General features: G+C 40.1%; 1 pseudogene; it reads right to left on the bottom strand.

Moving 5' to 3' along the window:
- LOC104868720 overlaps positions 1–16,275 on the bottom strand; it is a 17,928-nt pseudogene extending 1,653 nt beyond the window's left edge.
- Positions 16,276–24,088: the final 7,813 nt, after the last annotated feature.

Here is a 24,088-nt window from a genome sequence, read left to right as displayed (position 1 = left end):
AAAAAAAAAAAAAAAAAAAAAAAACAGAAATACCGGGTGTGCGCATGCCTGTAATTCTAGCACTCCCGAGGCTGAGGCAGGAGGATCACTGAGAGTTCAAGGCCAGGCTGGGCTACATTGTGAGTTCAGGGCCAGCCTGAGCTACAAAGCGAGACCTACCTCAATAAAATATTTTAAAAGCTGTCTAATTAAAAACAAAACAAACAGAAACATCACCACCTAGTTTGTGCAATGCACTGTGGAAATAAAAGACAATTCCAACATAAAAGATCACTAAATCCTGGCACCTTCAGATCTGGCTTCAAATCCTAGACCTGCCACTGACAAGTTGTATGAGTCTGGGCAAATGAGGCTCCTAGGCCTTAGTTTCTCTCTGAAAAATAGCCAGTGTGGCCATCTGTTTCCATTTGCCTAAGATTCCTCATTTCAGGTTTGAAAGCTGTAACTTCTGAGTACAGTGAACCCTTAACTTACCAACTCAGTTTCTCCCTGAGGACTGGTTGTAATTCAAGTTGGTCATTTGCCTTCAGATTTTCTCTCCTGTATACAGGCTGATATCAGTGTCTTTAGAGATATTGACCCAGGATTTCTCAGTTAACCTCACACAGGAAAGAATGTTGTAATCTTCCAGAACACTTTAAGGGTTAAATCTGTATGTGAGACCAACTGGAAGCACAAGTGGCCGGCATTCTGGTCGTAACTCAAGACTTGTTTGTAAGTTAAAACTAAAATGCCTGTATGTCTGGCCAGTCAAAACTCGAGAGTCCACTGTTCTTGGCAAACCATCCTTCCTGGTTCCGATACTGTTGGGTTTAAGCCTCAGGTGCTTCTCAAGCATGCTGTCTGTGCCATGAGAGAGTGTGGGCTAAGTCGCAGAGAGGGAGGGTGAAGGCTAAACGCAAAGCACGTGGAAGGCATTTATTTGCCTCCTGACCTCTGACTCAATGGGGTTTGCCAGACACCATTCCTAACATCTCAGGAAAAGACATCAGCTGAGAATGGCATTCTCAGGCAAGAGACGTTCTCCGGTTTCCCAGTGGAAAAGAAATTCAAAAACAATTGACTAATGAGAAGAATTTGTAGCAAATGTTGAGTCCCAGCATTCTTGCAAGTGAGCCAATGACCTTTTTAAGCTACATCTACAACTGACTGGCTTCTTGGCCATCATCCCATTCCCAGTTCATACTGTATTCAGAACTGGCTAGCAGTAAGGCTTTCAGAATCCTCAGATACAGATTCATTCCAGCATGGGATTGTGTGAAATCAGATTTCTAATAAAGACCTTAAAAAACAACAAAGACAAACAGAACGAGTGACTTCCAGGGCCAGTCCTGACAAATGAATCTGTTGCCTTTATTACCATGACTTTCAAAGGAAAGATCCTTGGATGACTTGAAAGAGAAAGACAGCTGAACTCAGAGTCTTGAGCACATTTACCACACTGCAAGGAATGACAGAGCCTGGCAGCTGGCTCTTAGATGACTGAAAGAACTGCAGCTTGCCGCAGACTTATATTTAATTTGGAATCAAACTTCATAATCACCTGTGCTCTTTCTGTGTGCCTGACTTCATTTTGGCTTCATGTTTAGGTCACTGCTATTTCAGTCTCACCTCATAGAATAAATTTTGCCTAACTGGTTTCTTCTCAATCCTTTTTTCCTCAGCAGCTGCATCCAAAACATAGCCCCAAATAATTATAAAGCAGTGATTGAAAGCTCATGGAAAAAGTCAAAAGAGCTAAATTAACACAAGCTATTTAAGGTAACTAACAAGTCAAAGAACTTCTCTAAGCAAATTAAGACAGTTATTTAAAGATTCTTCCTGCTCTTGATCAATCAAAAATACAGTAAAAATCAAGTCAAACTGGTTCAAATACACAGTAAGATCCAGTTAAACGGCTTTAAGAGTTATATCAAATAGTAATATTTCCTCCAACTAAATATTCTCTCCTTTTTTGTGAGATTAGTTTTGGTGGAATCTCAGGCTGTTAATAAAGGCAATTTTTAGCCGCAAGTTCATAACTTAATTATCTGGAGATTAATTATGACTCAAATGAAAATCTCTGCTTACATATAACTAAGATCTAGTCTTGTGAGTGTCTACAGAAGATGTTTTTAGTGATGCATGATCAATGTGGGAGACACAGACTACATAAGATTGCTCCAGGCATGTGACTTGAAATTCTTTCAGTGGAAGGGTATTCCATGTTTTCTTTCTTTCTTTTTTGAGGGGGGAGTACCAGGGATCGAACTCGGGACCTTTCACTTGTGTGGCAGGCAGTAGAACCACCGAGCTAAATCCCCATTCCCACAGTCCATGTTAACTAATGGATTGTGCAGATGAAAAGACATGTGTTCATTTGCTTTGGTTTGATTTTTTTTTGAGACAGGGTCTCACTATGTAGTTGAGAATGACCTGGAACTCACTATGTAGCCCAGGCTAGTCTCGAACTCACAGGGATCCTCCGGCCTCAGCCTCCAAATGCTGGGATTACAAGCATGCGCCACCACGCCCGGCTTGTTCATTTGTTTTGTACACCAAGGCAGGTAGCCAAGGTTTTCATAATTGGCAAGACTGGTCCACCTCCCCTTAACCTGGACCTTGAGTTTGTTAACTTCTCATTCATGGAGCTGGAAGAAGAAGGGGTAGAGATTTTAACTTTTTAAAATCCTACCTGGAGCTGGGCATGGTGGTGCATGCCTGTAATCCCAGCACTCAGGAGGCTGAGGCAGGAAGATCCCTGTGAGTTTGAGACCAGCCTGGGCTCAACTACATAGACTCTGTCTCAAAACAAAACAAAAAAATAAAATAAAATCCTACCTGGAAGGAGTTTCTGACAAGAGGTCAGTTGACACCAAAGAGGCCCACAATCAAAGCCTGATTTGGGAATGTGGGGAAGAGGCTGGAGGTGTAGCTCAGTGGTGGGATGATTGTCTAGCAAATGAAAAGCTCTGTTCATATGCCTGTTCGATCCCAGTGTGCACACACATGTGTGCACCTTCACACGCACGCGCGCACACACACACACACACACACACACACACACACACACACACACACACAAGGCTGGGAATGTGACTCAATCCCCAGTACTGGAAAATAACAAAAAACAAACAAACAAACACCTGCTCTCTGACACTTGATACTCTGTAACCCATGCCACTCCATCCTAGGCCTATGAAAGCAGTTTTTGTTTCCTTAAGTCATTCAAGTTAATTTGCATACCCTACTTTGTTCCCCTCCAATCTAACACAAACCTAAGGCACCATATTATAAAGAGGAAAAAACAGGCTAAACTTATGCCCACACTGACTGGAAATGAGGAGGTAAGCATCTACTAACTAGAAAAATGACATTTATTCTGGGTCTACTTGTTCAAGGATGGGGCTTGTGGTGCTTCTGCCACAAACGCCTTCAAGGCCAAGCTTTGGTACTGCAGAGTGTAAAATGCAAGAGACTGGATCTACACTGTGACTCCCAAATAGGAACAACATATTTTTTAGTGTGCTTCCAAATTTTCCAGGAGAAATTAAACATTATTTTCTGTTGGCCAGTGGTTTGGCTTGCAAGACAGGCGACAGAACCTCTGAGCTAAATCCCCAGCCCTGGCCTGTTTGATCTTAAAGTGCTATAAAGTTGTTTCCTCTAGCTGACTAAAAAAATCTCCAAATGCCTTTGAAAGTTACAGCAGTTCACCAATATGAATGTGAGTCTTAATAATGAAATAGAAATGCTTTATTCCACAGATCATTATTCCCTTTCCTTTTTTTTTTTTTTTTTTTTCTGTACCAGGGATCAAACTCAGGACCTTCAGCTTGCAAGTCAGGTGACAGCACCACTGAGCTAAATCCCCAGCCCCCTTCCCATTTTTAGGGATGAAAAATAATAACAAATATATTATTAATTATTCTTGGGGGCCAAGGATGCAGCTCAGTGGTAGAGTACTTGCCTAGCAAGTATCTAAAAAAAAAAAAAAAAAAAAACACTCCTTCCTAAGCAACTTGATCTTACCAAGTTATTTTGTTTTTTGTTTGTTTATATTTTTAATACAGTTTCCTTGGAAATATCCTATATGGAGAAAGAGAAAGAACTATAGTCTGTAGTGGTTTCTTCTAGTCCTGAGGTTCAAACTTTCTGAAAATTTAGTATAAAGGAGTAAATTCAATACCACTTATGTTTATGTATATTTCAAAAATATATATAGTGACAACATAGATCAGCTGTACTGATATGTATAAATGTCCAACATAACAATTGTATAATAAAGGTTATAAAACAAAGTGAATAATATATTCTTATGTATGATTTTAAGTAAATTTTACATATACATTTATTTGTATATAAATTTGGGTTTTTTGGGGGTTTTTTTGTGTGGTACTGGGGATCAAACTTGGGCCCTTGTGCTGGAAAGGCAGGCAGTGGAACCACTGAGCCAAATCCCAACCCTAAATTTGGGTTGTTGAAGCCAAATTTTAAATATAGGAAGGATATATAAGAAACTACTAATGGTGTCTAAGGTTCATGATCAGGAAATCATCCCATACCCTTCTTTATTACTGAATTTTCTTACATGGGCATAAGCTTTTATCATTTTAAATAGTAATTAAAGCCAGGATTTAGCTCAGTGGCTCCCCTGCCTGCCTCGCAAGCACAAGGTCCTGAGTTCAATCCCCAGTAACAAAAAATAAATAATAATAATAAATTTAAAAAAATAAAATAGTAATTAAGCCAGGTGTGGTGGTGCACACCTATAATACCAGCACTGAGGAGGCTGAGGCAGGAGGATTGCTGTGAGTTCGAGTCCAGCCTGGGCTACATAGTGAGTTCAAAGACAGTCTGAACTACATAGTGAGTCCCTGTCTCAAAAATCTAAAATAGATAAATAAAGACTGGCATGGTGGTACACGCCTGTAATCCCAGCACTCTGGAGGCTGAGATAGGAGGATTGAGAGTTTGAGGACAGCCTGGAATATATTCTGAGACACTGTCTCAAAACAAACAAAAAAAACTAATAAATTTTAAAGCATTTACATTGTTACATTATTCATCATTCTGGAAATAATAGCCAGCCTTCCTAATGTTAAAAATGAAGAACTAAGAATTGGGCCAAGGTTTAATTAAATTTGGCCTTTTGATGGCAACGTTTGAATCCCCATCAGTCTGCTTAAACCTCCATGAGAAGCCTTAGTGCACCAAGCCTACTACTAGCTTTGGATTTGAGTAAATCAGTGTAATTCTCACACCTGGAAGTGAGAATGTGTCTATCGTGGAGTAATGAACCACCATATATCCCGAAAAATACACCTTTTAGTTTAGATGTTTAGATGTTTTTCAAGGCCCTTCCCATGAGGTGATCAAAGCATATGAGAAAATCCTTCTGGATTTCTGTTTCTTAGAGAGGAGGGTAATTAGGTCCCAAGGTGACTCTGGTGTTTTCCAAGTATCCTGCTAAACCACTGAGAGAATGAGAGAATCAAGAGGACTGGGGACTCCCAGGGAACTTTTTCCATATCTCTCAGTCTTTTTAAATATCTCTTCTTATTTCTAAGGCATGGATTTCTTCTGCCTCAAAACTATGTTTTCATCACAGGTTCTTCATATAATGATAACAATTATTTGCATTCAGTATTGCTTAGCAGTCCCTAGGAACTCTGTTGACTTTAGTGCTGAGTCAGGCAGAGGCTTGCACTCTGTCTCCCTGCTGTCTTCCCACTGCCAGTGAACACAATCTCAGAGCTAGGCTGGTGAAGGAAGAGGGTAAGGACTGGCACCCAGACAGCCAGGAAGCACAGCCTTTTAGCTGCTTCGCTGAGACAGCTAGCTCTGCCCCCGCCCCAGTTCTGGGGACTGCTGAGAAAAGTCACACAATTGGACCTGACCAAAATCACACACAGGCCCACTGAACCCTGGTGATGAGCCAGCTTCTGGGCCCCAGATGAAATCTGGCACTAAGCCGTCATTCACCCAGCACACTGGCTTTTTTGTTGTTGTTGTTTTGTTTTGTTTTTTTGAGACAGGGTCTCACTATGTAGTTCAGACTGCTCTGGAACTCACTATGTAGCCCAGGCTGGTCTTGAACTCACAGCGATCCTCCTGCCTCAACCTCCTGAGTGCTGGGATTATAGGCGTGCGCCACCACGCCCGGCTCTGGCTTTTTTGATCTGCCTTTTGAAGACACCAGAGAATTCTAACCTAGAATTTGTTTTTGTTTGTTTTTGGAAGTATTGGGGATTAAATTTAGGGATCACAGAACTGTGCTGCAAGCATTTTTATTTATTTTGAGACAGTCTCATTAAATTGTCCAGGCTGGCATTGAAGCTACAATGATTCTGCCTTCTCTGAAGTAGGTGGGGTAAGCATGGGCCACTGCACCCGATTGAACTTGTTTTTAAACTGAGTTATTAATCTGGGTAACAGCAAAAGTAACTGGGACCCTCATCTGGAGGTCTCACATTGCCAACTTCATTACTTGTCAGGATATCCTGTTCTAAGTATACTTGAGGTGCCAAGTCTTATATACACACTGAAGGGTCATGAGGAAGAAGTTACAGTTGTAGTGCACTTTTGTTGCTTCTTTCCCAAGGAATAAGTTTCTTATTGCACTTGGTAAAGTATTTTGAAAAATACATGAAATAACAGACCAAAACCAAATTGGGCAACTCAAGAAATTAATAGGTCTGAATGAAAGATCTTTTTTTTCCCTGCTAAAGAGTTCGTGTGTTTCATACTTCTTAAATTATGATAAATTTATATTGTACATTCTGTTCTAAAGCATTTCACCTTCCCATCTCTTGTTTTGTGGTTCTTTTTTCATCTCTTATCTTTACTTCATCTCTTTTCCTTCAATCCTCAATCTTTTTTTTTTGTACCAGGGATCCAACTCAACCTTTTGCTTGCGAGGCTAGATCCCTAGCTCCTTTTTGTTTTGTTTTGTTTTGTTTGTTTGTTTGTTATGAGGTAGGGTCTCACTATGTAGTTCAGGCTGGCCTTGAATCACTATGTAGCTCAGGCTGTCCTCAAACCATAGCTGATTCTCCTGCTTCAGCCTCCCGAGTGCTGGGATCACAGGCATCTGCCAACCACACCTGGTTTATTCTCAATCTTTTGTGAAAGAACAAATCTGCCCTTATGTTCAGAACAGAGAAGCAACCTCAAAAATAGTACACATGGGGCGGGGATTTAGCTCAGTGGTGCTGCCACCTGCCTTGCAAGCACAAGGTCCTGAGTTTGATCCCCCGTACCAAAAAGTACACGTGATGAGAAAGTATATTGTTTAATAATACAGACTCTGGACTGTTTCAGGTTGACCCCCAGCTGGAGCACCACTCTGGCAAATTACTTAACTTCTGTATTTCTGAATTTCTTTATAAATAGGGATGGGAATGGGGATACAGATATTAGTGACCCAGCTTTATGAGGATGTTGAGTAGATTGAACAACACATTTAAAGCGGGTAGAGCAATGCCCAGAGCATGGGAAGTGCTCGATATGTTTCAGTTGTTCTTCTTCACTAAGTGCTTCTCTTTCAGTGTCTGCATGTTTTAAAGGATAGCAGTTCCTGAAGCCAGGCATAGTAATGTATTCCTGTAATCTCAGCAGTCTGGAAGGCTAAGACAGGAGGATTGCAAGTTTGAAGCCAATCTGTTCAATTTAGTGAGACTGTCTCACAATAAAAAATAGAGCTGAGGATACAGTGCAGTGTGAAGGCCCTGGGTTCAATCCCCACTCCCTGAAACAGTCAGTAATCAATCAATCACAGCAGTTATGTTGATGGCTATTTCCTGCTGGCAAGATAACCCTTCTAGGCAGGAAACGTGCTGCTTCACTGGACAGGGCTGCATCTCTCATCTTGTGCTCCCAGGTTCTGATTATACCTCGGAGTTTTCCAAGCCTTCGCATCTTGAATCATCAGTCTTCTATGTGGACACCAATCCTTTTCATTCAACATTTACCATCTCTTCATTCCAGGGATCGTTCCAATCTGGAGAATCTGGATCTATTGCCTGCCAGAGCTAGAAATGCTTACAAATACAGGCCAGCCATGCACCTTGCTTTCTCCCTCTCTAATCCCATGACCAGAAAAGCTCATAGTTGGATAAATAGAAAGAAAGTGAAGATAGGGAAATCATCCACACTAAATCACACACAGAGTATCCTGGCTAAGAGCACAAGCCTTCAAAGGGTAGTTTGTTTTTTGGGTTTTTTTTGTTTGTTTGTTTATGGTGCTGACATGCAGACATGTTTCCTTTTTTTAGCAGTGAGGAGAAGTCGTTAGTTCTCTGGATTTCTTTTAAACTAGGCGATAGTCTCAGGAGAGAATAACCATCAAGAGAGCTAGAATCATAAATGAAACCCTAAACGCATGTGAGACACTTTATCACGGAGCTGCACTGCGAGTCCTCAAAAGCTTGTTCTAATCCTGACTTAGTCACTCACTAGCTCTCGGAAAGCAAAGCATCTGTCTTCTTTCATCTGCCCATCTATAAAGTGGAATAACCATAATAGCATCTACTACATAAGGTTGCCAAGGGTTAAAGAAGAACTAGTAGATGCAGAACCAGTAAAGTTAGGCCTACAAATTCAGATGTAAGAAGTAGTATGTATAAAAATATTTATAAAGCAACTGGATGACTGATTCTGGCTCCCATTCTGCCATGGTGATCATCCTGGAGGTTTCCCTTGCCCTTCTGCGGGCTTATACCAGCGATATGACAAAGTGGTCAGGCTGGTGTATGTGTATGTGTGTGGGTTTCCTTGTGATCGAAAATCAAGACCCGTAAACAACAGCTGAAAAGTCTGCTTTCCCTGTCCCTCAGCACTCGGTAGCTCCTCAACCACTGTCAAAGCAAAGGAAGCTTTGCCAGTTTCCTATAATCTCCCAGCTGCACTACACAGCCATTCTTTTGGGGGTCTTGTTGCTTTCCCCACACCAGTACCAGAAAGTAGGCCCCTTTCTCTCCTCAGGGACTGATAGGAATTCCTCCTCTCTCCTGCTGTGTACTGACTGGGGGAAACATCTTTAGCTATTGTCTCTGCTTTTCCACACACTCTCTGGTTCAGTGGTTATCAAAGAGTAGTTCACAAACAGCCCCAACCATTAATCTCCCAAAGTGTTTAAGGGGTTGGGAAAAATCACAACTATTTTCATAATGTCATTGTAATATATTTGTCCTGTTTACCATGCTGGCATTTCTAATAATGACACAAAAATAATGGTAGGTGAAACTGTTGGTGCTTTTCACTCACTACTCAAGACAGTGACACCAAACTGCATTCATAGTCCTTGTATTCTCTATTGCCACACAATTTCAGGAAAATAAAAGTTAACAAGACTAGTTTCAGGCCAGGGATTTAGCTCAATGGTTCTGCCACCTGCCTCTCAAGCACAAAGATCTGACTTTGATCCCTGCTCACAACAACAACAAAAAAATGTCCAGTGGTGCTGCCACCTGCCTCACAAGCGCAAGGTTCTGAGTTCAATCCTTGGTATCAGAAAATTAAAAAAATTAAAATCCTTGATGCCAGGCATGGTGGCACATGCCTCCAATCCCAGCACTTGGGAGGCTGAGGCAACAGGAGCACCTCAACTTCAAGGCCAGCCTGGGCTACATAGCAAGACCCTGTCTCAAAAAACCAAATTAAGGGCAGAGATTTAGCTCAGTGATTCCACCGCCTGCCTACCTTGAAAGCACAAGGACCCAACATCTATCCCTGGTACCAAAAAAATAATAATAATAATTAATTAATTAAAATAAATGAAAATGACCTCGACGTAGTAGAAAATACTCATTTTATTAAATGCTGATCTTTGTGTGGTGAAATGAAAAATATACATAATGAACTTCTAGTATGTATAGCAGTATACATCACTTGAGCAACTGAGTAGTGAACTAAATTAGCTCATTTTTTTCATAGAATACCATTTTAATTTAAAAGAATTACTGACAGCTGGGCATAGGGGTGTGTACTTATAATCTCAGCTACTTGGGAGACTGAGGCAAGGAAGAGCACAAGTCCAAGTCCAGTCTGGGCAAATTAATGTGACCCTATCTCAAAAAAATTTTTAAAGGGCCAGGGATGTAGTTCAGTGGCGGAGTACTTTCCCAGCATGTGCAGGGCCTGAGGTTCAATCGCCAACACTGTAAAAAATTACTGACCTTAATCAGACCTTAAACAAAGACCTTAATCAGACTAGGACAGTGATGGCGAACCTGTGGCATGCGTGTCACAGCAGGCATGCAGAGCCTCTTTCTCAACATGTGAGCAAGTGTGCGAGTTGTTTTTCTAAACTAAAACCTCAGCATTCAGGCTTCATTGCAATGTTGGCACTCTGCAATAAATAAGGGGGTTTTGGGTTACAGTTTGGGAACTCAGTCTCTAAAAAGTTTGCCATCACTGGACTAAGATATAAAGCAGACATATTTTATTTATTTATTTATTTATTTATTCAGTCATTCATTTTGTACCAGGGATCGAACTTGGGACCTTGTGCTTGTGAGGCAGGCAGTGGAACCACTGAGCTAAATCCCCAGCCCCTAAGCAGACATATTCTTAAAATGAATGATATAAGCAGGGAATGGTGGTGCACACCTGTAATTCTGACAACTTGGGAGGCTGAGGCAGGAGGATCACTACAAGTGTGAGGCCAGCCTGGGCTACATAGTGAGTTCAAGGCCAGCCTGAACTACACAGTGAGACCTTGTCTCAAAGAATAAACAAAGAAACAAAACAAAAAAATGAAGTGAGCCTACTCCTTCTAAAAATAGTCTTCTCTCAGTATTGATGGGGGATATTGGGAGGAGATTATCAGTAATTTCCATATATAAAAAAACTGCCATTTGTTATTGCCAATAAAAAAGTTAGAATTTTAAAAAACCTGTATCCAGTATCTTGTGTTTTACATTTTTCCAATTAAATAAATAATAATGATAATATATCTGATCTTTTGATATTAGATAATGAAATATAAAATTTGGAAGGTCTGCATAATTCAGTGAGCCAGTATTTTTCAAAGGGCCAGTAAATTATGTCATAAAATCACACTGGCTTAAATGACCAACTCAAAGTACAACACAGATCAATGGATTCTAATGTAATGGTATCTAAAATGTTCATGCATCTGTTTTCAAGTTCCACACTGCAGCTAAACTATAAGGAAATTACTCTTTGTTGGCTTTTAGTATAGTATGCAAAATGAATAGCACAAATTATCTGAAGACTCTATTAAAATATTACTTCTTTTTTCAATTGCATATCTGTGTAAGGCTGGAGATATATATATATCTATATATATATATATAGATATATATATATATATGTATACTTCAACAAAACATTACAACAGACTGAATACAGAAGATGAAAATCCAGTTGTTTCCTATTAAACTGGACATAAAAGAATTTTGAAAAATGTAAAATAATACCACCATCCTCCTAATATATTTTTGTTTTGAAATTTTATTTTTCAGAAAAACCTGCTGCTTATGCTATTACTTTCTAACCTGGTAAATACTGATAGGTATAATCCACAAACAAGAACTGTTTAGAGCCCTCAGCCCTCAGTAATGTTTGTTTGTTTTAGACAGGGGCTCACTATCCACTTTGGGCTGGCTTTGAACTCACTGTGTAGCCCAGGCTGGCCTCAGCCTCCTGAGTGCTGGGATTACAGGTGTGCACTGGCAAATCCTCAGTAATGTTTAAGAGTATAAGCAGGGGGGGGAGTACCAAGAGGTCCTGAGACCAAACAGTCTGAAGCCGGCTGCTCTAACTCATCTTGGAAATCTGCTACTCCCTTTACATCATAACTCTGCATGTTCTCTTAAAGACTCAAGGTAAGCAAAAGCCAGAGAAACCTTCATCTGTCCTGATCATTATCTCTTCTGAAGCAACAAACAAGAGGCCTCATTAGAATAAGAGGAGAAGGAAAAGAGTTAATGTCTTAAAATACTATACACACACGTAAGGCATATGTGCAAAAGGCTCTTTGCCTAATACCTACTCCTAGTATTGCTCAACATAGTCTGGTGTCATAATCATCATTGTAACCGCTGTCATTTTCTTTTTCCTCCCTATCATTATTAATTCATCTTGTCCATGTTTCCATGGTCTTTATTTACCAATAAATTCTTTCTTTTTTTTTTTTTTTGAGACAGGGCTTCACTACATAGTGCAGGCTGGCCTCAAACTCAAGGTGATCCTCCTGCCTCAGCCTCCCGAGTGCTGGGATTACAGGTGCATGCCACCACACCCAGCCATCAGTCATTCTTATATTTCCAAACTCCGAAGGTAATATATCCTACAATCCTCACTGTAGATCTTTCCTTGTTCTTAGAGATCAAATAAATATTCACCTATCCAGAGTGAGAGACCCTGGCGTGGTGGTGCACACCTACAATCCCAACACTCTGGAGGTGAAGACAGGAGGATCGCTATGAGTTCAGGGCCAGCCTGGACTACACAGTGAGTTCAAGGCTACCCTGAGCTACATAGTGAGACCCTGCCTCAAAAACAAAACAAAACAAAAAATCAGATTGGTAACCTGTGATGCTTGTGAATACAACACACTAGCAGACATGTTTCCTCTTTTTAGCAGTAAGGACAAGTTGTTAATTTTTTGGATTTCTTTTTTTTTTTTTTTTAACTTTATTGAGTTTATTGGTACATTTTAGGGATACAGTACAGTTACATTCATTGTTGGGATCATGTACCTTTACATGGCAAGTCTTGATTCTGGATTTCTTTTAAACTAGGCAATAGTCTCAGGAGAAAATAACCATCAAGATAGCCAGAATCATAAATGAAACCCCCAAAGCAGCGAGGGGGTTCAGAATATGCCACTCCAAAATATGCAAGTCTGGCATAAAGATTATTTTGTCCTAAGATTCAATAGATGCAGCGGAAAAAAGCTCTCTCAAAGCTTCTCTTATCTGATTAAAAGCAGCAACTTTTGGGAAACAAGGCTACCATAAATCTTTTTGGGAAATTTCAAGGCCCTGAAGGAGACAAATGACTTACAGTTGTTTAGACAAACATTACCACAAACTTTCATTTCTTGTCTGCTCTCCTAAAGACACATTTATCTTTCCTAAAGAAGCTTATTTTTTCTTCCAGTAGGAACCTTTTCTCCTCAGTACTTTTCCCTTAGTGAGTCTGATGTGTAAGCCCCAAATTACCACCACTTCTTTGAGTTATATCCCACTCAACACACTAACATGTATGAATGTAAACATGTGCCTTTCTGTTGCAACTCAGTGCATAGGCCCCAGACCCTGAATCTAAATATAGTAAAAGATCTTCCTTCCCTACAATAGCAGGACAAGGAAAGGGTTCAGTAAACAATTTCCTCCCATTCCTGAACAAAGAGGATTCTCATAAACTCATAACAATGAACAACTATTAAGAATGTGCAGGCCGGGGATTTAGCTCTGTGGTACCATGTCTGCCTCGCAAGTGCATGGTCCTGAGTTCAATCCCCACCACCACCACCACCAAAAAAAAAAAAACGAATATGACTTCAGCTGTTGCACGCCTGTAATCCCAGCACTCTGGAGGTTGACACAGGAGGATCGCTGAGGGTTCCAGGCCAGCCTGGGATACATAGTGAGTTCAGAGCCAGCCTGAACTACAAAGGGAGAACCTGCCTCAAAAAAAAAAAAAAAAAAAAAAAAACAAAACAATGTGACTTCCTAGTTGCCATAATTCAGTGGCATTTTTAGAAGAATAGCTCAATAATTGATTTCTGAGCCAAGTAGTATTTGTTAATTTAAAAAATGACAAGTTTTGAAACCTGGATTCGTATTCTGCCCTTTACTCTTTGTGTGATGCTTCCAAAAGACTGGCTCTCTGAGCACAGTTTTTTCCAACTCTTCAGTATAAGACTCCACATGGCTCAGTCTCATCCTGAGAGAAACTGAGGGCCAAAATTATTTTATAAGGAATTCCTATTTTTACTTGTTTTTCTAGAAAAAAAAATAAGCTGCCTGAGGTGGTGCGTGTCTATAGCTCTGAGATAGAACAAAAGAAATAAAGACAGGTAGATAAGAGACTAGGAAACTCAATTTTTCTACCCTTATTACCTTTAAACTCTCAGATACTTGCTCAGCTCTGCCTGTAGCCAGGAGCACTTGAGGACTACTACATTGCAAAGTTTTTCAGCCTTAAATTTACCTAGTCCATCTCGTGTCCCTTCAAGTCTGGGGACACCAAGTCAAGAGTACTAAAGTAACTTTCAAGATTTGCAGGAAATCAAATCATAACAAATCAAAGTCAATTGCACCATCCAGTTCCAGACCCACAGAAGCAATGCCAAGATTTCTCCAAACACAAACACCCCAGGTAAAGCCGAGCCTCACGAAGCACCCAAGAGAGCGTCACTTCCTCCAAGCAGAGCAATTACCTCAGGACGGATCTGAGGTAGCTCCTCCTAAGCAGGAGCCGTAAGGACCTCTCTCTACCCTGAGCTAGGAAACCACAATTGAGGTAATGACCCACCATACTCTGGCCCACCTCCATAAAAGTCCATAAAAGCTGGTCTCGTGCCTTTCTGAGCAAGCCTGTCTGAACTGCAGCAGAGTGAGCCCCTTCTAGGAGCTCGAGCTCAAGTCCTTTCCCTATCCTTCCTTACTATCGAACTCTGCTTAATAATCTACCGGTGCCGCACACATTCTTAAATTCTTTTTCTATGACGAGCATCAAGAATCTACTCAGTCTGGCGTGGGAGGGCATTCCTATAACACCCTGGGCGTCTACAGCAGGAAGCTCTTAGGTTGTAGCCAAGCCCGGAGCAGTTTCTGATTAGCCAGACGCTCTCTCAAAATAAAAAAGACTAGAGATGTAGCTCAGTGAATGCAAAGGCCCTGGATTCAATTCCCAGTCTGGAAAAAAAGGGAAGCTCTTTGGTGGAGGTCCCCATCTCTCTGGGGAACCTGCTCAGACCCCAACTACTTAAGGAGGACCATTTGCTCAAGCCAGAAATTCGAGGCCAGCGTAGGCATCCTAGCAAGGCTCCCCCATCAGAAAAATTTTAAAAATCAAAAATATTAAAAAGGCCCAATTTGTCACCCATAGCAATGTTTAAATTTCTTCTTTTTCTTCTCTTTTCCCCAAAATTGCTTCAAAGCTCATCCATTTTCTAAATTTACATGATTCTCTCCTGATCCCTAGCCTGTTTGCCTGGTGCTCTGTTTATACCTTCTCTCACCACATACTTCTTTCCCAACTTTTATTGTGTATATTCTTTTGTTGTTGTTGTTTTATTTTTGAGTCAGGGTCTTTCTATTTAATTCAAGCCGGCCTTGAACTATGTGGCCTAGACTGGCTTCTAATTCCAAGTGAGCCTCCTGCCTCAGTCTCTCAAATGCTAGGATTACAGGTATGTTCTACCATGCCTGGCTCTATATATTCTTTTTTATTTTGTGTTCCAGCTTCCCTCCAGTGTGGATTTATGCTACCTGTCTCTCTCCTGTCTCCTAATCCTGAGTCACAAGAACCAGAGTGGAAGGCAGAAAATTTTTCTTAGATGTGAAGGAGAGGCAAGAAATGAAAAAAAATTTTTTTTGTACCAGGAACCAAATTCAGAATCTTGAGTTTGCCAGGTAGGCGAGGTGCCACTGAGCTAAATCCCCAGCTCCAAGAAATGAAATTTGAAAGGACAAAATTCTCTATAGAGAACAGAAGAGGGAAGAAGAATGGAAAGAACACTCACGTTAATAAATCTTGTATTTGCATCAACCTTCAAGAGCTGTAAAGATTATATGAATGGAGCTACTATATAATTTTAGACATATAAAAGAGCTTCCACACATGTATGACATTTTCCTGATTCTCAATCCTACCAGCAAACTTTTTTTTTTTTTTTGAGACAAGGTCTCCCTCTGTAGTCCAGACTAGCTTTGAACTCACGGTGATGCTCCTGCTTCAGTCTCATCAGTGCTGGGATTACAGGCATGTGCCACCATGCCCGGCAGCAAACATTTATTGAAAGCCTATTTAGATGCTGCAAATAAAAGAGTAAAGCCTGATCCTCTAAGGAGAAAGTTAGAAATCAAGCCTCTAGACAAGAGTCCAGTTTTAAAACTGTACTTGGTCAAACCTGGAAAGGAGTTGCACTAGGAAACGAGAGAGATTGACTAGGAGAAACACTGGGGATAGGACCTACTGAGTAATGCTTAGAGGTGGAAAGAGGAGCCTCTGTGCAGGCTTCCGCAAGCTCACCTGCACCTGCGTGTAAACTTCATCCTCATCACTACAGTCCTTGTCCTGTAGCTTCTGTGCCATGCTTTTCTTGTGTGTGGCATTGAGAAGGCGGTACATATCCCTGAGTCACAGTGGCCACTGAAACAGGAGAAGCCCTCCTGACTGTGCTTTAACGTTGAGCATCTCCTATGCTGAAGTCAGAAAAAGCCCAAGTGGACCCTTCTTTCTCTTCTTCTGAAGTTGTTCCTTGGAACTAAATCTCAATGAGACAGAAAATTTGTATCACACCCATCACTACCATGGCCGTAGATATGGCCAAGGTGGGTCTGCATTGCAGCCCTGTCCTGGAATTTATCAGTGTGCTCCCTTTAGGGAGGAGATGAGGGCGTGGGAGAGACTGGCTGGCGAAGTGGGTGAGGTCACATGAGATCTTGATGTGATGTCCTGAAAGTTTCTGTGGTTTGGGTAGAGTTTGAGTGTCTCATAAGGAGAGTTCATGTGTAGGAAGGTTGGTCCTTACTGTGGCATCACTGGGTAATAGTGGAACTTTGTGTTTTTTTTTTTTGTTTTTTTTTTTTTTGGTACTGGGGATCGAACTCAGGACTTTGTGCTTGCGAAGCAGGTGTGATACTGCTGAGCTAAATCCCGGGCCCAATTAGGTTCTAGGGGGCACTGCCCTTGGGATTAAAATAGTCACACAGAACCCTGATTAGTTCTCAGAGAATATAAAAGAACTAGACCAGACCCTTCTCCCACTTGTGGGCTTTCTGTTTACCAGGTGATCTTTCCCTCTCCAAGGTGTTCTCAACATGATGCCACTAAGCCATAAGGCTTTCACCAGCGATCAAACAAATGGGAATATCTGATCTTAGACTTTTAGTTAAACAAACCTCTTATCTTTATAAAATGCCCAGCCGCTAGTTTTTTGTTTTGTTTGTATTTTCTTATAACAATGGAAAACCAACTAATACAGTCATGAATCTCTTTGATTACCACAAAGAAATGCTAGAGGCAAGGTAATTTGCTCTTACAAGAACTCAGGCCAGGCATAGTGATCCACATCTGTAATTCCAGCACTCAGGAGCCTGAAGCAAGAGGAGCACTGCAAGTTCAAGGCCAGCCTGAACTACACAGTCTCAAAAAAATAAAAAATTTTAAAAAAGAGAACTAACTCAGCAAATACTTTAATACCGTCCAAAGGCAGCACCTCCAGTTGACCTGGGACTTCCTGGTAGGTCCCACCTCTGAAGCATTTCACACCTCTTTCGCACTGCCAAACTAAGGATTACCCTCCAATATATGAATCTTTGCAGGACAAATTGTAGCACCATAATTTGCTGGAAGCATGCTCTATAATGCAGAATACTTTGAGTGAGAATCATCTGATTATGGTCACATTATTTTCCAAATCATTGCAGCGGCCATTGGTCCCAGAAGGTTATTACCAGAGATAGTTTAAGACTTCATTTTCATTTTATTACACATAATTATTATGAAACATTGATATAAAAATGTACTCATTTTTGTCGAAAATAACACACACACACACACACACACATATATATGTTTTTTGTTTTTTTTTTCTCAGTACTGGGGATTGAACACCATACTTTGCACTTGCCAGGCAGGCACAGTGCCACTGAACTATATCCCCAGCCGATATTTATATTTTATTTTATAATTTACAGAAAGTTTCTTATACTTACAATTATGCTATGAGATAAACTATGCCCATTTGTACCCATTTAATAGATGAGGAAATAGGTTGATCAAGATTAACTGACAACAATTAAGACCTAGGTTTATTTTTGTTTGGTGTTTCAATGCTGAGGAGTGAACCTGAGACCTCATGCATCTAAGCCAATGCTGTACCAATGACCTACATTCCAGCCCCCTAAAATACAGATTGTAAGTAGCAGGGTCAGGACTGGAAGCAAGGACTAGGGAGCCACATAGACAAATGAGAAATAATCACACACACACACACACACACACACACACACACACACTAGCTGGGCTGGGGATTTAGCTCATTGGCACAGGACCTACCTCGCAAGTGCTAGATCCTGAGTTCAATCCCTGGATCTCAAACACACACACACACACACACACACACACACACACACACACACACAGAGAGAGAGAGAGAGAGAGAGAGAGAGAGAGAGAGAGAGCTGCTGGTTTGGAAATATTGATATCTCTGAGTGAGTTGAGGGCATTTTGAATAGAGTGTTGTGTGGAGAGGAGGGGTGTAGGAGGGCACACATTGTTCTGCAGGAAATACTTATCAAGCTTTCCTTCCTGTGTGGTGTCTTCGTTCTTCCAACAATAGACTGACACTTTCCCTTTGATCAAACTTCACTCAGGCTTATCTGAACCCTTTTCTCAACATCTGTACTTCTGTGTCCTGCTTTACATCATTCAGTTTTAGCAAGATTTTTTCCAAAAACGACAGCTGTGGATCTTACTCCTTTTCACTAGAGATCAGAAAGAACTTGGGTATGAACTAGCACCTAGGCTTTTTTTTTTTTTTTTTTTTTTTTTTTTTTTCTTGTACCAGGGATCAAACTCTGGTGCTTGAGCCTGCAAGGCAGGTGGCAGAACCACTGAGCTAAACCCCTGGCCCCCTAAGCATCTTATATAGATATCTTATAGAATATTTAGTCAAGATAAAACTGAACACAAAAAAGACCCTCCTATATCTCTTCTATTTTTTATTACTAAGACAAAATCTCAACGCATTTAGTTAAATTTATCTAATTGTTTTTTATTTGCAATTCATGAATCACGTCACATCTTAACAAAAAACAGAGGCTGCTTGCTGGACATATCGGAATAGTTGGCTTTTATAAGGTATCTCAAGCAAGAACAAGGGTCTGTGTAATTCAGCTTGCCTTGAATTCACCATGTAATTCAGGCCGGCCTCAAACTTACAACAATCAGAGCTACCCAAGGATTGGAATTCCAGGTGTGTACTACCATGGAACTACAACACGAATGACTTCATTTTGTTTTGTTTTTTGGTCCTGGGGATCGAACTTGGGTCCTTGCGCTTGCGAGGCAGGCAGCAGAACCACTGAGCTAAATCCTAGGCCCCCGAGTGACTTCATTTTCATTTGATCTGTTGGGGTCTAGTGGAGGAGCTCAGTCCAAATCAATGACCTCCTGTAAGTTTTATTTAACAAATGCATCTTGGTTAAATCTTTGATAACAACTCTGTGAGTTTATCTTTCTTGAACAGGAAAGTCTTCTTTGCCCAAAAATTTCACAAAAATTCACGTGCTAGGTAGTTCCAGCTTCACAATTAAAATTACTACTAGGGAGATCCTTAAGGAAACTTAGGGCTTTCTGTTTCCCATGATCTCTACTACACTCTGTAGTTAAATGATATCTGGAGTTTACTATTGTTTTTCAAGCCTGTGTGTGTGTGGCGTGTGTGGGGGGTGTGTTTGTGTACACAAGCGTGTGTGTGTATATGTGTCTGCACCCCTGTGGTCTAGCAAAGAATAGACAGGTGAAAAGAGGCACTTACTGTATTACTTCTGCTTCCTCTCTTCAAGAACCATTAAGCTACTAAAACAGCCTTTAATTTTAATATAGATCAAGATTTTCTTAGAAGATTTCCTTGTGAGCCAGGAGCAAAAGACTTAGGAAATAATTCAGATGTCATTGTCCTTAAAAGAAAGTTAACTTATCCTTACTAAACTTTTTGCTTATAATTTGAAAAGTTATATATGTTTATTATAGGAAATTTAGAAAAAAAGACAAAAATGACCCATAATTTTACTACCTGAAGAAAATTACCATTAACATGTGTACATTATTCTATCATTTTTGTACTGATATACATAAATTTTCAGAACTGGGATCAGATGTCACTTTTTCTTTTTCCAGTACTGGGGATTGAACCCATGACCTTCACGCTGAGCTATATCCCCAGCCCTTTACAACAATTTTTTAAATGTATTTTTTATTATATTTCCTATACATAATGGTCACATTCTGGGCCAGGGATTTAGCCAAGTGGCACGGCGTCTGCCTGACGAGCATGAGGCCCTGAGTTCAATCTTGGTACCAAAAAAAAAAAAAAAAAAAAGGTCGCATTCATCATGGAGAATCTGTACCTGTACGTAATATATCTTAGCTCTTTTTTTTTTCCACTCCCCAACACTTCCCTCTCCTCCGCCCTCTTCCCTTCCTGTGTTCAAAAGCTGTTTGCATTTTCCCCCTCTATTCTCTATTTAAAAACCCTTTCCCTTCCCTTTCTTCCCTCCCTTGTTCCCCTTCCCATTTGAATAAGCTCTTCCTCCTTCCCAGTATCTGTCCTGCGTTTTGCTCTTTTATATTTTAGGCCTCTCAGACAAGAGAAACAATGCAGTATTTAAATTTGCATGTCTGATTTATTTATTTAAGATTATGATCTCAAGACTTATTCATTTATCTAAAAATGTCTCAAGTTTATCCCTCTTTATGGCAGGGTAGTCCCCCATTGTATATAAGCACCACATTTTCTTTACCCATTCACTGTGGATTGGCATATGGCAAACCTTTTTTGGTTCCTATCTATCTAGTTATTTTTTTGTTGCTGTTTTGTTTTATCTTTCTGAGAGAGTCTTGCTGTGTAGCCCAAGCTGGCCTAGAATTCATGGCGATCCTCTGCCCTCTGCCTCCTAAATACTGGGATTATAGGTGTGCACCATCATGCCAGGCTTCTTTTTTTTAGTTTGAGACAGTCTTGCTAAATCACTAAATTGCCCAGGCTAGGCTCAAACTTGTGATCCTCCTGCCTTAGCCTCACCGAGTGCTGGGATTACAGGCATTCGTCACCGTGCCCAGCAGCTAACTTTACTGTTTTTAATGAGCTTTTCCCATTTGTCACATCATATAAGCAAATCTGATTTTTGAGTTTTTCTGTATTGTAGCCTAATGGAAAAAATATTTAATCATTCTCTGGCTTTGGGTTGTGTCATTTTTAGTATTGTATAAAAAGCTGTGATGAATGCTCTTGTACATCTTTGTTCATGCCTCTAATTCTCATTAGAATAAATGTCTGGGGATGAGTGATTAAATCAGTGGTATAGTGCTTGCACTGTGTATTTATTTGAAAGGATTTTGATACAAATTGCTCACCAAAATGATCATTCTTGTCAATGATGTCTAAAAGTTCCAATTTCATTGCAATTACCCAGCACTATTTCATTATTCTAAATTTTGAACAATCTGAGGGTAGTACAATGTATTTTGTTTTTGTTTGCATTTCTTTCACTACTACTTTTTTTCATATGTTTGCTGGTCAACTTGGACCACCCAGCTGAATTGCATCAGCGTGGTTCTGGGCTAAAAGATCCACTTGAGGATTGTTGCCAACAGCATAAAAAGAGACCTGGAGTGCTGAGGATGTAGCTCAGTGGTGCTGCAACTGCCTGGCAAGCTCAACGTCCTGAGTTCAATCCCCATATTTAAAAAAAAAAAAAAAATACTGGAGGGGAACATTTTGTGCTATTGATTTCTTGGAGAAGCTTGCCACGAGTGTTTTTCCTGATGTCCCTAGTCACCGTTGCTGGGAATGGTCGCTGTTCTCTTTTCCTTGAGCATCGCTTCCTGGCTCCAGTGTAGATCCCTCAGCCTGGTGGCACAAACCCTTCACCCTGCTGGCACAGGCTCTGTATCTTCCACCGCTGGCCTTTGTGCCTTCCCAGTGCAGATCATCAGTAAGGAGTTGCACCGGACATTGCCATGGGTGCTAGGCCTGCAGCTGGACTTGTGTGGGACATGGCTGTGGGGTCCTGGCCCTCATCTGAACTCTTTGGTTCTCTATCATATATCACATCTCCTGCACTTCTCTGCATTTGATTTTTTTGGGTGGCTATACAAAATAATCCTATAAATTACGTGTCCTGTAGCAAATCTATTCCCTTGCAAACCCTGACTACAACAATCATTTTTATGTTATATATCTATTTAAAACTTTTCTTTTTCACATTTTATGTAGTCAAAGTAATTGTTGTTATTGTTGTTGTTACTATTATTTTGCATTACCAGGGATTGAAATTAGGACCTTGCACTTGCCAGGCAGGCATGGTGCCACTGAGCTACAACCCTGTCCTCAAATTATTGCTTAATTTGCTCTTTTTTTTTTCATCTCTTTTCTTTTTCTTTTTTGTTTTGTTACAATGATGAACCTTTTAGAGACAAGTTCCCAAACTACAATCCAAAACTGGCTTATTTTTCACAAAGTGCCAACACTACAATTAAACCTGAATACTGGGGTTTTTATTTGTTTATTTATTTATTTATTTATTGAGAGAAAGAAAGCTTCTGTCTAAGAGAGACAGAGGGGGACCAGAAAATGAGCGGCCCCCAAAATTCTCTTTGTTTTTTTGTTTTTTTGTTTTTGGTACAGGGGATCAAATTTGGGACTGTGTGCTTGCAAGGCAGGTGGCAGAACCCCTGAGCCAAATCCCCAGCTGAGGTTTTTAATTAGAAAAAACAAATCCTATATTAACATCTTTTGTTTTAAAAGAAAAACAAATAACACACATGCCATAGGTTGCTACCACTGGATTAGGAAAACTCTACCTTGTTGTCAGATTTACATTCATCTGTAAATTCTTCTAAACATTCCTATGATTTTTTTTTTGAATAGTGTCTAGAATTTCCATTACAAGATTAATAAGGTAGGAAGCCTTGCTTTACCCCGACTTTTTTTTAACCATGATTTTAAGTGTTTTGTTAGTTAATATGACGTTAACTACTGTTCTGAAATTACTTTTTGTTGTTTTTTTGTTTTGTTTTGTTTTGTTTTTCTGAGACAAAGTCTCACTACGTAGTTCAGGCTGGCCTCAAACTCACAGCAATCCTCATGCCTCAGATTTCCAAATGCTGGGATTATGGGTGTGCACCACCAAGCCCAGACCCAACACTTTTTATTTTTTATTTGAAGTCAGGGTCTTGCTAAGTCACCCAGGCCAGGCTTGAGTTTGCAATCCTCCTGACTTGCCTCTCATAACAGGTATGTGCCGCCATGGCCAGCTTCCAAAAATATTTTTGAGACCAATCTGATATTTTTCTGTATTTTAGAGACAGAATTTAACCCTAAGCATTGATAACCAAATACTTAAATATACATGAAAAAAACATGTTGAATATGCAGTTTCGATTATTTCAATAGCCTCCATAAAATGCAAACCATACACATAATTTGTTATTTCTTAGTTCTTATGGTATAACTGTTATTCTTGTCACAACAGAATTATTAATATATTTGCAACATATTTGATGTTTTACAAATTAGTTCATCTCTACTTCATTTTCTCTGAATTAATATGTTCAAATTTTAAGAGAGTATAATAATAATTATTACTATTATTATATTTGTGATACTGAGGATGTTATATTTGAGGTTCTGAGCACCCAGTGCTCTACCACTGAGCTCCATCTCCAGCCTTTTTTATTTTTTATTTTGAGACAGGGTCTTGCTAAATTGTTGAATTTTGCTTGAATTTTCTACCCTCCCACATCAGACTCCCAAGCAACTGGGATCACATGTGTGCATCTTGGTGCTTGGCTCATTTCACTATGGAAATGTATAATATCCTGCTTTATTATTGCTAGGCTCTTTAACATGGCAAATTTCTGATAGCTGAGGTAGAAAAATGAGATGAAAGATGTCAGGAAACTGTCACATATTACTTAGTTTCAGCAATAACTCTTTTAGTAATAGTCACTTTCACAGAGAAGTTGTCAACTACATAGAACTCCTTCGCTGTGCCAGACAGCAAGTTAACATTAACTAGAACTTCAGATCCATTTTCAGAAGGGCTATTTTGCTTAGCACTCTCCCAAGCTACATTAATGCAGGGTGGATTTTAATAGCTGCAGTGTCTGTCACACT

The sequence above is a fragment of the Fukomys damarensis genome, unplaced genomic scaffold, assembly GCF_012274545.1.
Source record: "Fukomys damarensis isolate Sample0158 unplaced genomic scaffold, DMR_v1.0_HiC HiC_scaffold_17, whole genome shotgun sequence".
Taxonomy (NCBI): domain Eukaryota; kingdom Metazoa; phylum Chordata; class Mammalia; order Rodentia; family Bathyergidae; genus Fukomys; species Fukomys damarensis.
This window is presented reverse-complemented; position numbering and strand designations above follow the sequence as displayed.